Here is a 15163-nt window from a genome sequence, read left to right as displayed (position 1 = left end):
AACACAATTATGATTGATATTATCAGATTACTCCGTGCACGACAAGGCCTGCTGGGTGAGCCGGGCTGAGGTATTCGCTCTTTCAGGCTGTCCCACTTAAGTCCTCCGGTGGGAAAAATCGTGTGTCTGTGGTTAAGGGGTGAAGGTGTGTGTGGTTGTGAATGATATACTATGTGTGTGTTTGAAGAAAAGTAATGAGTTTGTGCGCATACAAAACCTCCCAATGAGCACAATAAGGCTTAGAGATATAACCTCATCAGCTTTTAAACTTCATGATGGAGGTCTTAAGTAAGGGACAATGTATAGTGAGCGGGTTGTTATCGCGGAATAGAACCCCGACGGGATGAGAAGGACCCCAACGTGAAGCTTACGAAATCACATTTTTGACACAACGTAATATAGAGTCAGTTACACTCACAGTGAGAGCTGCGTCCATAGCAATGGTTAACTCTAGCCTTCTTAAAATGAGCTAACCTAGGTGTTTTTACTCACATTGAAATGAGCCAACCTAGCTGTTATTACTCACATTAAAACAAGCTAAGCTAGCTGTTTTTACTCACATTAAAATTAGCTAAGCTAGGTGTTATAACTCACATTAAAACAAGCTAAGCTAGCTGTTTTTACTCACATTAAAATTAGCTAAGCTAGTTGTTATTACTCACATTAAAGTGAGCTAAGCTAGGTGTTATAACTCACATTAAAATGAGCTAAGCTAGGTGTTTTTACTCGCGTTAAAATGAGCCAACCTAGGTGTTATTACTCACATTAAAATGAGCTAAGCTAGCTGTTGTTACTCACATTAAAATGAGCTAAGCTAGGTGTTATAACTCACATTAAAATTAGCTAAGCTAGGTGTTTTTACTTGTGTTAAAATTAGCTAATCAAGACGTTATTAATCACATTTAACAGAATGTAAAAAAACAAGTGAATGTAAATGTTTACTACATGTGCCATCTTCAGTTAAGCAGACCTTTTGCATTGTTTAACCTTTATTGCTTTCTCTCTGCTGTTTTGTCTCTTTTTTCCTCTGTAAACAAGCCAACATCAAATTTATCGGATTGTGTCATTAGAGCCGCATCCCCTACGGTCTGTTCTTCATAACAACGGTCTGTTATCGAGAAATAACAGACCTCAGAATGGCGTAATTAACCAATCAGAATCAAGTATTTAACACAGCTTTGTAATAATATCCTAATAGCTAACACAAAAGATCCCTGTTTCTTCTGCTGAATAACCAGCCAGATCTGAGTTTCCAGCTGCATGAAAAGGTGTATAGCAACAATCATGACTCTTGTGGAGGAGGTGAGAAAATATCCTCACACTTTGCTCGACTCGAGTAAATGAAAATCTTTGCTGAAATCTAACTTGGTGCATTTCCTTATTGATTTATTTCCACCACATTTATATGAGCTCCCCAAGTGAAATGATTGGATTGAGCACTTCACATTTTCTTCCACCTCAGTACATAACATGGTTTTATGCTTTTGTGGTTTCCTTCTCCTTTGGACAAAACACTTCCTCTGTCTTCTTTTGTCGTGAAAGATTGAGTTCAATAATGAGGTCTTTCATCCGTCATTTAGATTCTTATTTACTTACTTTTTATTTTGTTATACTTTTTAAAAAATCTTTTTCATCATTTTGAGACTTTGTTGACTTGAAAAGAATACTTATGTTAAAGATTTTTCTGTAAAATATTAGTTTAAACAGGAGTCAGAGTCTTTAACTTGCAAAAACTGAAGTTGACATGTAAGTCTGTATGTTTTTACTTACAGTTAAAGCGTGGTTTATGTTTATGCATGTGTGAGCAACCTTGTCCAAACTCATTGGCCGGACTATGAAACCTCTTTTGGAGACGAGTCTGTTACATGGCTGAAAACAGCACATTCAGAGAGCCGTAGCACAGACTCTTCTTGTCCCATCAATGACCAGCATACTGCTCTCAATCCATTTCTTTATATGTTATTATTACGTGCTTTAGTTGCATTTTTCCTCTAATCTGATTACTCCGGATGACAAAATGCAATTTAGACATTGTTTATTATTCAATTACAGGACATCTCTCTCCCGCTCCAACATGCAATGCCGGCCCTTAAAGCTCCTCTTTATGGCTCAGAAGTTTCTACATTCAGTGGAGATCATTGTGATGGGGAATTGAATTAACGTGACAGAAGGTGCAGCTCCTTATGAGACTTAAATTGTAACGACAAGCCCGTTAAAATTCATTTTCCAATCTGATTCGATTTAGGGTTATCATCACTGCTTCACAGATATGTCTGTTCTTCATTCATATTTGAGAGAATGAAGAAAAAAAAAACATAAATCTCACAAATTGGTTCCTGTCGCTTCTTGTTAAAAAAAAGATTTATGGCTCGGCAGTAGAACAAGGTCTCAGCAGTTTCCTGTCCTTCAACATCAGCTTCATAAATATACAAACATACATGAATAGTCACAGCAATTGTACCAAATTAAATTAAATCTGCATTTGCCTCACGATGATTTTTATGTTCAATTCATTAGCAAAACTAACATTCTGATTAGATACTGAGTGTGGATGTGGTGCACAGAGGAGCACTTGACTAAACGTCTGCTGATGATTTAAATAGGAAACACATTTAAGATTGTAACAAGCACTTTCAGTAAGCGTTCCCTCTTCTTCAAGGGAACTCTAGAGTCTAGAGTCTAGTCTACAGTTTAGGTAAATGGTATGCTATCATATAGTAAATTAAAAGTGTCCATATTTGTGCATGAGTGCATGCAGATTATGCAGTTGAATTTTGAAATAGTATTTATGCAGATCCTGAGTTCCATCTAACAACTTAAAGAAGAAGAGGAGGAGGTGAGGAGGAACACTGGCCTGCTAGCTGAGCCAAGTGCATTTTAACACCTGGAGTCCTGGCTCAGCCCTCTCCAGAAAACACTATAATGACTTGTTAAGGAGCTCAATAGAGGCAATTCACCTGATGAAAAAGAGAGGAGGGGGGTTGGGACGACTTGAGATATTGAGTGTCAGCCAAACACAAAAATGTCCCATTCACAGGATGGTGTGTGTTACACTACGGTTAGACTCTATCATCTTAATTTAATGGCCTCTCTTCATTTGTGATATTTGATTTCATTTTTCACTTCGACAAACAGAGGAGGTCCTATATGTATGGTCAACATATGGCACATATTAGATTACTCATATATTGTGTTTTGTTTTGGCAGTATCATCTTTCTCATCCAATGGCTTCATGCAACATATGTTCTGTCCCATCCCTCATATCAGATATTGAAGTCTATCCGGTATCTGATAACAGCTATTATAGTCATTTATATCTGCATAAAGGACCACTAAGCTCTGGTTAAGTAACTATTGTTTTTATTCCTATAAACAAAAACAAAAAAACATTAACTGTGGACTTGGCTGCAAACACATTCATCTACCTGCCTCGTATTTTTTAGCAACCAGGCTTATTAGCTGTAACCACTATGGATCAGTTCTTATCTTACATGCACTTCAGTAGAAGAGTCTACAGCCGCGGTAGCAGCTTTCTGTTGCTAAGGTACAGCAGTGCTTTGAGCTAAATGCTAACGCTGTCATGCTATAAGCTAATTTTAGCAGACATTTAATCAAGCGATTTTAGCAGATATTCAGAAACAGTCATTCAGCCGACAGCCGGATAATGTGGTACTGCTGTGTTCCAAGTTGGGAGTGAAATACACACAGTGGTTCAGGATTTATAAGCAAGTGAAAAGATGATGAACGATATCAAGTCATATTTCAAGCTAAAACAGCATGCTTGATAACCCTGTAGCCACAATAAGGCAACAGCTAACATTAGCATTCACCTAGCTAACGTTACTGACAGTTACAAGATATGATAGGGCTTAAAAGTTCCACAGTTTTCTAACAAATTTCAACACTCCAGTATTGCAGAATTGTAGAAGGCGTTAACTAGAATTATCTTTACCAGAACATTTCTGAGGATGGCTGAACAGACAACAAGACAGTCAGCTGTATATTGCAAGCTTGATCAAAACAATTACGGTTTGCTTCGAGGAAAAAACGAACAAGACTTAAAATAGGCAATGGTAATGGTAATGGTGGACACAGGCCCTTACTATAACAGTTAAAAATAGGCCTTTCACTGAGCCTTTTTCATTGTTATTACTATGAGTTGTATAACTTTGTCTAAATCTTAAATGAACCCAACAGATATTTAGAGATGTTTTTGGCTGCAGCCTGAATCTCTCTCACAGTGCATGAGGCAACAACAGAGCACTGGGAACACTGGCATAACACTTTGCTGAAGGGAGAAAAGTGACATCACCCTGGACTCCACTGGACGAGCTTCCTGTTTTTTCCCCTCACAAAACATGATGGCAGTTTGTCCCTCTTGTGGTGTCCAGTCTTTGTATCTCTCCTCAGGGACAGGAAATCCACGCTGAAGGCGAGCTGTGACACACAAAAAGAAAGTGATGACTGCAGAGGAAACCTTTATAACATAAATACTGTCATACAGAGCAGGACGGGTTGAACTACTGTAATGATTTTCATTCAGTACAAAATATTTTGTCAACCAAAACTAAACAAAAAATAAGAAAAAGACACTGTGATATTTGATTCATACTTGTTTTTATAGATATCTTTAGTGAGAAATAGCATCATGTTGCTGAGATGAGATTAATTTTCTCCCCCCGTGTTCATTGTGGCATCCTAAATGACTCATCAATTGTCTCAGGTCCCTGTCTTTATCTAAATTGTATTATAAAGTCAAAACGCAATACAATACATCTTCAGCACAGCAATCGTGGCAAGTAATTGAACATATCAGTTCGCAGAAGCTAATAAGAGCTGCTTTTGTAATGTAGGAATTGTACATTGACAAACGGATTGCATTTTCTTCCTCCTGCCCCGCTTATTATCAGTAACTTGTAATATAAATATGCAAATCTGCTGCGTGAACTTTACAATCCTCCTTTGAGGCTATTCATCTCCTTTAAAGTGTTCATTTACATGTGGAGAGTCCCCATGCATCAAGCTGTGTCATTTTGAAAGCAAATATTAATCAATTTTGTATTGTGGATTGGCCTGGAGCACTGTGTAATACATGCGGTGTCATTGCCAGGATGGATGTATGCAGACGCTCCTCCACTCAAACTTGTGATGATAACTGTGGATAGTCTGCAGCGTTAAGGGAGATCACTGAGCTTTATCATGTTTGGTGCACACGTGTCCTGCCATGCCCTCCGCTGAAGCCTTTTTTATATCTACATTTAGTGAGAAAACATTTAGCTCTAATGCTAATTCACTTTAATTTATTTACATACACCCATGTCCAATTATTAAGCCTGAATCTGCAGAGCCAGCTGGCATGTTAGCTTACTGGCAGTGGCACATGTGTTAACTGACACTGAATCACCCATAACATCCAACTAAGACCGTCCCTACCTATTTATATCATAATACCAACTGAGCCGGTCATAACAAGCTTTCATAAACAGGTTTGAGTTTGTCTTAGTCATGCAGCCGGCCTGTTCGAGCCAACACGGTCCGTTAATGTTAATACCCATCAGAACTCATTAACCTCATTCCACTGGGCCACAGCGTGACTATTTGGTTTCACAGGAAGCTGCATCAGTTTCACTTGAGTGTAATGCGTTGGAATAATACTGTGATTTCCTGTGCTCGGGCTCATAGCCCATGTAATTTGCTTCTAGGCGTCATAATGAGCTCCCAGTGTTGTGTCATGTTTTCATACGGTGGGCACTGTTGTCTTCAGCCTTGTTACACAGCTCCAGAGCTGAGATGGATTCATGTCTGTTTGTCCATCTGCTAGTACACATGTACTGAGAGCTACATCTTCATGGCGGTCTTAGCAAGGAAACATCTGAATAAGTTCAGAGACAGCAAAGATCTAGAATATGATAATTATACTTTTTTCTGTAAAAAGAAATGTGGTGATCCAGGTGAAAGGATTGGTTCCTACCAACATGTTAACCAGGCAGTTGGTGGTGGTCAACCACTGGTCCAGGCTGAAACATCTAATCCTCTATGTCATGGATTGGCACCAATTTTCATTCATTGTTGCCAGATTTTTTCCTGAACAATTACGACGATCCTCTGGATGTTTCAGTCGTGCTGCCAAGAGGGAAACATTTGAGTGAAATGTCTTAACAACTGTTGGATGGATTTCCATGTAACACAGGAGCGCTTGTACCAAATTCAATTCATTATCTGCGAAATATCTGCATGTGAGACTCATAAATGTGAGTTCGTAGCTAGCTGATGTTAGCATTTGGCTAAAAGAACGCCTAGCATGGCTTTAGATATGTCGCTCTTTCTAATCTTATACTTCAATGTTGTTGCTAAACTATACACAGAGAGTATAATCCAGTTCGAAAAAGGAAAGCTTTAACATCTTTAAAGTGTGTGCTACATAGTAAACAAAGTGGAAATCACATAATCACAGTGCTGTATGATCACATGTTCTGATTGTATGCTAATGCAGTCAGGCCTTACAGAGCAGCTTGGTTATTGTGCCACTGAGGCCTTGACAAGCCTTCATACTGACTTATACCACATGAGGCTGTTTCCATGTAACAAACCTTAGCAAGCCTTTGACAGGCTGGAACAACAATCCTGATAAAGCCAAGCTAGCAACTAAGTAAAAAACGGAGCATACAGCAAATACAGCAGCCTGCCCCCATTTCCCTAAGGGCTCCCTCCTACTCAATAGCGTCAGACACGGCAGACAAACGATGATAAAGTGATCCTCTCATGACTTTGACAGGCACGACCGACAGCAGCAGGGCCGGCCCACGCAATAACGCCAGTCAACCCGGCTCTCGCTCCGAGCACAGCACCGAGACACGCGTTTCATCTGCAATAATGCAGTCAAAGTAAACACCTACGCTCACAGACATGCTCCTAATTATTACCAACTGCTTGTTAATAAATAAAAGCATATTGCTGCTGTCAGATCAATAGCAAACGCCTCAAGATGTCAGGTTTCTTTTCAGGATTGCAAATGTTGTTTTGCACACCATAATGAGGTTTGAATGGGTTTATTAAGGATGAAAGGATTATGAAAATTGGTCTTTATGTTAAGTAACCGGATAAAAAGCAGCTTAGTGGACATCATCAAACACAATAAAAACCAAAAGTATGTCAGTTAAGGGTTTACCTCACATTTTTTAGGGATATCAAGTTTATTTGGGCAGGTATTAGATTTCTATTCATGAATAATAATGCCTGCTTGTCTTCTATGTGCCTTTTACAAATAGCATCATGTCCTAACATAAAATAAAACCAAGGAAACGCACTGAAAGCGTCAATGCATAGAATTCAAAGGAAAAAGGAATTATATTTTGTAGTGTAGACTTTATATTTTTGCTATACTTTATAATTCATATAACTTGTCAGTCTTTATCATTTGCATAAAATGTTTTCCTCCATTTTTCTTCCGTGTCAAACATCATGCTGTGGTTCAAACGTGAAGCCAACAACCAGAGCACAAACGAGAGAGTTGCTGACTGCAGAAATCTTCATAGGTATTGCTTGAGGTCGTGAAATGAATGACAACAGTGCTTTCAGTTTGTACCTATATGGTTCCAATCACTGCCCTGCTTGCTCTGCCGGGTGATTCTAAAGCACCTGAAAGGACCATATTTGATTTGAAGAAGCTCAGGAAATGTAACAAGGCCACAAGCAGAGTGGTGGAGCCAAAAGGTCAAGCATGTAATATCAAGGGGACAGCGCACTTGTCTCCAGTGCACAATAGCCTCCGGGAGCAGGCGGCCTCTAGCCATTTCAACATAAGCCATCCATTTCTCTGTTAATTATAGTCATATTGCTGTATTGAAGTCCAGTGTTCCTTAACATATTCTTTGTTTTGGGCCCTTTTTGTCTCAGGTAATGGAATGTCAGCTCGCTGTGATTCCTGCGTGTTGCAGAGTGTTGATCAAAGTGACCTCTGCACCCTTCTGCTCCTGCAAATCAATACACACAGTCAACAGGAGCTGACAGAGGCAGGCACAACATATAATAAATGACAATTCACCATCACAATGGCAAGAGCATATCTGACAACTACTGCTCATGGCAGTAATTTTCATGTGATGCCGAGCTGTTGTGTTCAAAGTGGGATTCATTTGCCGGGACTGTCTCACACAGATGCTGATATTACAAGGCTGACTTGTAAGCACCTCATCCCCCAGTCATACGTTCCCTCTGAAGCTGTCCCGGCCAAGTGCTGACAGAGGCTGCGGCATTACAGTTGTATCTTTTTATTGTTGTTGTCTTTCAAAGGGAGCTTATATTGAAAGCAATTTTCCTCTTAAGGGAGCAAATTGTTCACAGAAAATTGTAACTGCCATCGCTTGGAGATGATTGGCTGCATCTTTTGGTGTTGGCAGCCAAGAATGGAAGGATTTCATACACGGGAGGGGGAGAGCGAGCGAAAAAAAGGAGCAGTGCATATTAAAAGATGTGTTGTGAAAAATGAGTGTGAAATTTCACACGCTTCGGATGATGAAAATGGCTGCTGTTTTGCCAGGTGGAGGGGAAATAGAAATCTGATGTGCATTTGTTGACGTGCAAAGAGGTAGAGGGAACGTGTTGTGGGGTTTAAGGTGCAGGTTTTATTACAAACTATATACACTGTGAGCACATCAGAAAAACTGAGACTGGCCATTTCCCTCCATGTTGTGCAGCTTTGTAAGGATCAAGAGGATTTGCTTCTGTTGGCAGCGCGCCCGTCACCTGAAACAGAAAAGCCAATTAAAGGAGAGGGACTTCTGGGTTGTGTTGTGGGTAAGTCAACCCGAAGTGATGCCAAATGTCAAATGTCTGCCACTTGAGTTTGTCAAAAACAATTAACAAATGTGACATGTGGGAAAGATGTTTCATAGACTAAGCATTTCTTTTTGTAATCTTGCACTTATTTTAACCCAAATGGTAGGGTAGGTAAGGTAAATACTCCTGACAGTTCTGCGGATTTACTGTATGATGCCTTATGAACCTAACATTTGTGAATAAGCATCTCATTGTGTTGACATCTGCATGCAGCCTATGTATGAATACTGGCCTTCTATTATGATATACACATAGAATGTAATGTACTGTGCTTTGTACAGAGGTTCCCGGGGTGTCACACAGTAGGCCCATTGTTTATATCGTTTCAAAAAGGAGTAAAACTGTTGTTAAAGTTTTCAGCTCATGGTCAGAGTTCAGTCAGTCTCACTGTAGTTGTTTCTGCTGCATCTCTGTCTTTCCTCCAGTAAGCCACCCCCCAGCAGCTCTTCATCCAGCATCCAACAGGTCCCTGCAGCTGCTGCTAATTACCCGGATCCTGACATTTCTCTTACTATGGACATAATGAATTATGAAAGTGTCAGGCTGACCTCCCTCTGCACACACACACACACACAAACACACATGCACACCTTCCCACATCTCCCAATAAACCTATTTGTTTAGGGCCTGCTTGCCCCATCCATTAGTTGTTATTGTTTTCTCTAAACATGACATTGATTCAATTTACCAGCAATCAATTTCAAATGGTTCTGACATTCAGATATGACCTTAAAGCCGGGCGGAGCAAGAACTATGATTAGGATTAAACTTTTGTTAATGAGGTGATTTCTCTTCGCACGGGGGCGTGTGACACGACCCAACAGGAATGGTCAGTAAAAATTAGATCAATTATTGTGAACGAAAACGCTTTAACTCGATTAGCCTATGCACCCGCTAGTTTGTGTAATTAATAACCCCCTCTCAGCTGCAGAGAGCACTTTATTAATAACAGTCTATATCTGTGCTCCTTAATGAAACGGCAGAGGCCGGCCATCCGTTCTGCAGGTAATGTCATAATCAATGGTGCCCAACACGCATGTTAATTACCGCAGTTATTAATTGTTACAGTCGGACTTGAATGCTACATGCTGTCAGCTCCTTTGTCCCACCATGTATAGCAATCAGTGGATTGAAAATGGCAAATCTAATTAGCCATTCAGCAGGCAGGCTGGGAATCCAAATGAGACGGTATCAGGCCTGACAGCTGGCAGCCGAGGCGCCGTTCACACTGGGCCGTGAACAAAACCAGCATTATCCAGTGCCCCGGGAACAACAGGAAAAGCCATGTATCGCAAACTAATAAATACATTCACAGCAGCGGCCTGCCATATCACACAATGGTCTAATGAAATGCCTGCTTGATGCCTTTGTTTGGGTACAAGGAGTGTTTATGCATCTATCTGTACAGGGTGCACCTCGTCCATCCAGCAGGCAGCGGAGAGGCATTCTGTGGCAAGAGAGAGATTCGGTCCGGTTGCTGCTCCTGGTAAAAGTATTATGTAATATATTCTTTAAATTCTATTATTTATTACATTTCTATTCTATTCTATTTCTTAAGAATTTCCAGATATGTATTAGCTTTTTAACAAATCTTATAGTACAACATAATGTCAATGAATGCTGCCAAAGGTTAATACATGGTAACTCAGAGTGAAGGTATCCTTTTTTAGTCCTAAAGTTGTAGTGGGAAAAAAAAAAGCTCTGGTAGGTTCTCATCAGACTAATCATTTAATTGGCCTTTGATCATCACATGATTATTTGCTTCAGATAGCCGCGAATCGCTTTGAGCGAATCACTCCAATCTGACCATTGTTGTTTAGTTTGTGAGAGGAAATCGTGAGGCTGATAGTTAAAGGTCATTGATGAAGGGAACAGGACTTTATTTAGCCTAATCTAACCCACAGTCATTTTGAACTCATAACAGATGATGGTATGTAGATCAAGAAAAAAGCACAATATGCGTGTTGTCATCGTGTAATGATTTAATCCTAAATTGGTATTTTTACTTTACTGTGGTGAAAATGTTAAGTAAGTTAAAATATAGTAAGTATGTGAGGTGTGTGTAGGTCTTACTACACTGAGAACATCTGAGCAGAAGAGACTGGCAGTCCCGCTGGTAAATGGTCATGGATGTGCTTCTGACTGCTTCCTATACTTTGTACAGCCTGCAGAGAGGACAGAGAAATAGCAGGCACAAACATCATTGTTGTCCTGTGCGTTTTCAAAGCATCAACTTCTCATGTGTTCATAAAAACACATCCAAAGAAAACACACTTTTGTGATTTAAAACCTGCAATATCTGATTTTACTGTTTTTAGTTTTGGATTCTTGGCAATAGCGAAAAAAGTTGTGAACATATCTGATCTACTTTTATGTTATAGCCAACTTGTTAGCACACAGTTACTTGTTAGACAGCAACATTATCGTTCATTCGAAGTTGTGTTTGGGTCCAGCTGACATGCTAAACCAATATTCACACTCTTTTTTTGGTCTCTACCAACTCCTGAGAGAAATTTGAGGCTCCTTATCTGCTACACTCTCCTTTAGGTTCACCGGCTAGCTGCTAACTTTGTTGAGCTAAAAATGACGCTATAAGAGTAGTGACAGTGAATCACAAAAGAAAAGTTGATGGTTACATAGCTATTTAGTTGAAACTCACTATAAAACTTTTCACAATATCACCTTGTTTTCATGCCGTCTGATTCTTTGATAGTATGATAAATATTGACCACTGTGAAATAAAGCATGAGTGGTAAAATAGCTAGCTTAGTTAAGTTAAGCTAACCTGGTGACTACTAGCAGCTAGCATGCCATCCACAGAGCTACATTACATGAACTCAAACAGTAAAGACATTTATTCCTGAATCTGTTCTGTGTAACTGAAAACTGAATTACTAAATACGTGATTATTGAAATTGTGAAAGGTTACAGTTTTAACACTGGTGTTGCACAGAAGCACATTGCAATGTTTTTGAAAGGAAGACAAGCTAACAAACCTTTAGCCTTAAACATTTAACTTACCAAAGGTGATCTTTTCTGTTGACACAAAACCACACTAACTCAGCACTTTTAAACATTTCCACTTTAGTGTTTAGAGTTTTTATTGGTGGAAAATGCCTCAATGTGGATTGTAAGTTAATCTGCCTTAGTGTGGATGGTATTCTGTTTCAGTCTGTTTCAGGCAATAACGCACATGTATACACATAGCACACACACAGCACACACATACATAGATACACACATACACACCAAACCATCCATATTTAAAGCAGGCGGCAGCTTGTGTCTCCATCCAGAGAGCACCTGTAAATAATGCAGTGTTAAAGGTGGCACCAGGAGGGAATTAGAGGGTGAACAGGTGGATTGTCCCCCCCTTCATACACCCTCCACCCATACACCCACCCATGCAGCAACCGCACCATTACACACTACCATGCCAAGTCTCACTCTCAGCCTCAACCATCCGCAGTGTTAACACCACAGGTGCTGAGCCCCAGCATGGCGGGCCCAGGGGGGCCGCCGGCCTTTCCTCTCGCTATACTCAAAGCAGTGATGGGCAATAAAAACACTTCACACCTTAAGTGAAAGATACGACTTTAAATATTTTACACACATTCTGCATATGCAATTTATCCACACCTGGCTCTTAGGAGCAACAACATCTGGTAGCTGTTGCTTTAGAGGCAATTAATGCTTCATCCAAGCGGCCAGGGTCCTTCCTGAAAACGTGGGAGAAGGACTTATGTGTTTCTTAGATGACTACAAATGTTAATGTAATTTAACTAATGAAATAATTTCTTATTTTTAAATGGTAAAATGAAGAAAATGGGTGGTCTGACTATAATTAATAGTAATGCAAAAGCTGTGAACGATTGTTTTTAATGTCGTTATCTCGAGATCACAAGTTAATATTTCAACTTGAGAAAAACAGATGTTGTTATCTTGTTAAAATAAGAAAATCAAAGCATTATCACAAGAAAACAAAAAGGCTGTTTACTCTTATTACTTGTAATGTTTTACAGAGATCAGGAGTGCCAAATCAGCATGCAGAGAAGACGTCTTGACAACTGATTTAAAATGTTGGATCCAACAGCTCCCACCACTGATGAAAGCATCAGACTGCTCAATCTTGTAATCTTGTGGGCTGAAAACATGTGATCATGTGATTCACTTTAAATCCTTTATAATCAAGATCTTGAAAAAAACACTTTGTTTGCTGCAGATAAATTAACATTTCATCACAATAAAACAAATGTGTTAAACCAAGTTACCAAATTCTAACCTTTGATCTCCAGATAACAGCGTTAAGTAATAATGGCAACCACAGCCGTCCTCTGCCAAAACACTAAATCATTTTGAAAGTTATTATTGGTTTATTGAATATGAATCAATGTAAAATACACTTTGTACTCACTGAAAAAGTAAGACAATAATGACAATAGATTGAAATAAAGGCTTATTTTGTGTTCCGACAACCTTCAAGCCAGAGGCACTGGTGTCCCTTTGCTGATGAATTGAACGGAGAGATAAACTAAATCTCTGTCTGAGCGTTATTTTGGAGGGGCATGTGTCCACCGAAAGAAAGCCGATTGGTTAATGATGAGAAATAAGTGTCTGCTGAGGCCTGAAGAAAAACTCAAAGATTTTAAGCTTCCAGTGACTGAGTAACTGTTGAGTTATACTTTTGGCTTTAAACGCTTGGGCTGATTACACTACTTTGACTTCATCAGAAAGTGACCTTTGACGACACTTAATAAAGCTGGTTATCATGATGGAGTTAAAACAACACCTAAGTGGTATATTGAATTAGGACTGATTGGCTTAAACACGTTCATCCTCACCGGAAATCGGTGCTTTCCTGTTGTCTTAATGGCCTTAAACATTTACCTTCCTGCAGCCCTGATAGGATTCCTTTGTTTAATAGTGTCTTTTCCCATGGGAATGAAAGACGATCTGGAGTTCAGCGCTAAGTGAGAATTGTCCGGCATTCCCATGTACTGTATAACAACAGTGGGGTGGGCACCATACTACCTTGTGAGCTGGTGTTTGCTGTGACCATACTGCCACCAAGGCCAACGTCCATGGCAGGGATGTGAGAACCACAGCAGTGAAATGTTGACAAGGTTATAAAAGAACAAAACAGTCCTGTGTCAGTGAGAAAGAACAGGAAAGTCAGACATTTCTTCATCATCAACAAGCGTTATGTTATGAGAGAATTTTACAGTTTAAGGTCAGGGGGCTAAAAGAGGACGCGCTGACATGGATGGAAATTATTGAAGCATTGGTAAAGTCATAATGTACTTCCTGTCGTCTGTCTGTTTGGGTTTGCCTGCTGTTTGGGTGAATAGAGCAGAAACCAGGTGATGTTGAACTACTGTAATCCTGTTTCCTGTTTGAGCTTAGAGGGTGGGGTAAAGGTGTTAGACGGACACTGGTTGTACTGGCTGTTTATCATAAACACAGCCTAGCCCAGAGAGGTCCATCTGCTTTGATTTTATTTAGTGATTCCCCCCAGGGGCCCTGAGCTGGAGCGAGAATAACAATACTCGAGCCCATCTGTTCGTGTAGAACCAGCCCCGGCTAAATTACCACGCGCTACGAGCGGCTGGCATATGCTGTGGCATAAAGCTACAAGAGGGCATTGTGTGCCAGCTGTTCTGTTGACAAATACTTATCTGGCACTTCTGAAGTCAGCTTGCTAAGCTGGTTTCAAGTTTGACTAAAAACTAAACGGGGTAAGGTGTGGACTGGGGTTCCTGTTTGGGGGGGGGGGGGGGGGGTTCATGTATAATACGTGTTGATTTATCCCGGTGTATTGTTTCATTAGACATTGTCTGGGGAATTGGGTCACTGGATGTGAACTTAATCTGAACATATAGGCCAGATAGAAGACTAAAGCCAACCAAGTGGTCAAAACAGACTTTACTTACAGTAATTCTTCTTATCCACGTCTAAGCATAACAATCTGTGATCATATTGTTGTTGTATGCTTGCAAGTCAGTGATGATCGCTGTGATCCTAATCCTATCAGCAAACAATGAGATCTGTGCAGGAGTGGATAACACACACCTTTACATTGAAAAAACACCCGAGAGCTGGGTTTTACAAGGATTTACTGCTACAGCCGCCCAGTAACAACTGTATAATAGGAATAATAACATTAGTAATATTAGTAATTAAGCACAACAAAATGTCATATTTGGGAAAGTGAACAGTCGCTGCTTACACGCTGCTCTGCCACCCTCAGTTCCAGTGTAATATGTGTAGTATGTTATACAACACACTGCTTTTATTTAATCTTAATAATGAACAATATTAAGGCCT

This window comes from Semicossyphus pulcher, unplaced genomic scaffold, assembly GCF_022749685.1.
Source record: "Semicossyphus pulcher isolate SPU_LCO1_2020_fin unplaced genomic scaffold, fSemPul1.0.p SCAF_1, whole genome shotgun sequence".
NCBI lineage: Eukaryota > Metazoa > Chordata > Actinopteri > Labriformes > Labridae > Semicossyphus > Semicossyphus pulcher.
The sequence above is the reverse complement of the archived record's forward strand: the minus strand, read 5'-3'. Positions refer to the sequence as shown.